General features: G+C 38.9%; 1 protein-coding gene across 6 annotated transcripts in view; it reads right to left on the bottom strand.

The window, feature by feature from the left end:
• Positions 1-1,902, bottom strand: part of ULK2 (unc-51 like autophagy activating kinase 2) — a 204,981-nt gene that overhangs the window by 169,529 nt on the left and 33,550 nt on the right. Inside the window, exon 1 of one of the 6 annotated variants that reach the window (XM_023735526.1) lies at positions 691-722. The exons of the other annotated variants lie outside the window; for them this stretch is intronic. The gene's annotated coding sequence lies outside the window, so the exon portion shown is untranslated. Of the gene's footprint in view, positions 1-690; positions 723-1,902 lie in introns of those variants that run through there. 6 annotated transcript variants of the gene reach the window in all.

Here is a 1,902-nt window from a genome sequence, read left to right as displayed (position 1 = left end):
ATGATCCAGCAATCTCGCTCCTTGGAATATATCCTAAAGAAATAAGAGCCATCACACGAATACATACATGCACACTCATGTTCACTGCAGCACTGTTCACAATAGCAAAAAGACTGAAACAACCCAGATGCCCATCAACGGACAAATGGATAAACAAATAAGGGTATATTCACACAATGGAACACTACGCAACAATAAAGAACAACGATGAATCTGTGAAACATAACATGGAGGAATCTGGAAGGCATTATGCTGAGTGAATTTAGTCAGTCACAAAAGAACACATATTTTATAAGACCACTATTATAAGAACTCAAGAAAAGGTTTAAACACAGAAAAAACATTCTTTAATGGTTACAAGGGTGGGGAGGAAGGGAGAGGGTTATTCACTAACCAGATAGCAGACAAGAATTATCTTAGGTGAAGGGAAGGACAGCACACACTACAGGGGAAGTCAGCACAACTGGACTAAACCAAAGCTAAGACGTTTCCTGAGTACAACAAAACACTTCGAGGGACAGAGTAGCAGGGGCGGGAGTCTGGGGACCATGCTTTCAGGGAACATCTAGGTCAGCTGGCGTAACAAAGTTTATTAAAAAAATGTTCTGCATCCTACTTTGGTGAGTGGCATCTGGGGTCTTAAAAGCTAGCAAGTGGCCATCTAAGATACATCAATTGTTCCCAACTCACCTGGAGTAAAGGAGAATGAAGAACACCAAAGTCACAAGGAAAGTATTAGCCCTAGAGACAGAAAAGGCCACATAAACCAGTTACTTCATCAGCCTCAGACCAGAAGAACCAGACAGTGCCCGGATACCACCAACGACCACCCTGACAGGGAACACAACAGAGAGTCCCTGATGGAGCATGAGAAAAGCAGAGTACAGAACTCAAATTCTAGCTAAAAAAAACAAAAAACAAAAACAGAATTAATGGTCTGACTGAGACTGGAGGACCCCCAGAAAGCATGGCCCCCGGACTCTCTGTCAACCCAGAACTAAAACCATTCCCGAGGCCAACTCTTCAGACAAAGATTAGACTGGACTATGGGGCATAAAATGATACTCTTGAAGAGTGTGCTTCTTAGCTCAAGTAGATACACAAGACTAAATGGGCAGCTCCTGTTCGGAGGTGAGATGAGAAGGCAGAGAGGGTCAGGAGCTGGTTGAACGGACATGGGAAATCAGGAGTGGAAAAGAGGAGTGTGCTGTCACAGTACAGGGAGAGCAATTAGGGTCACATAACAATGTATGTATAAATTTTTGTATGAGAGACTAGCTTGAATTGTAAACTTTCACTTAAAGTACAACAATAAAAAAAAGAAAAATCACTCCTAACACATAGCAAAATACTAAAAATGGCTAGCTCTAGATATTTCCTTCTAACATTTTTTAACTTAAGCGAAACTGAAGTATTTTTGCAATTTTGCATCATGTCTTTCTCCTTAAAATTATGACAAGTAACTTCCCAACTTACTACAAACTATTTAAATTAATGGCTACATAGTGTTCTATCATTTTAGGAAAACATTTCCATACTAACCTACACTGACGCTGATAGCAATATTTCAATGAACATCTTAATATCGTAAGAGATTTTTTCTGTGTTCACAATTACTTGCTTAGAACAGACTCTATAAATGGAATATGAACATCAAAATTTCTATTACATATTGCCTAACTCTTTCTACCTGCGGTAATGGAAGTGCCCATCTCACTACATTCTATCTACTATTACATCATTTAAAAAAAAAAAAAAAACTGTCACTAAATTGACAGATTTGTAAAAAAGAATCTCAGGTGGGTAAAATACAAAAGCAATGCAGAGAGGCTTACACAGAGCTCCGAATTTATTTACAATTTCATTGTTGTTATTGTTTTAACTGTGGGGTATACCGGTGTT

The sequence above is a fragment of the Trichechus manatus genome, unplaced genomic scaffold (assembly GCF_000243295.1).
Source record: "Trichechus manatus latirostris isolate Lorelei unplaced genomic scaffold, TriManLat1.0 scaffold00080, whole genome shotgun sequence".
NCBI lineage: Eukaryota > Metazoa > Chordata > Mammalia > Sirenia > Trichechidae > Trichechus > Trichechus manatus.
The sequence above is the reverse complement of the archived record's forward strand: the minus strand, read 5'-3'. Positions and strand labels throughout refer to the sequence as shown.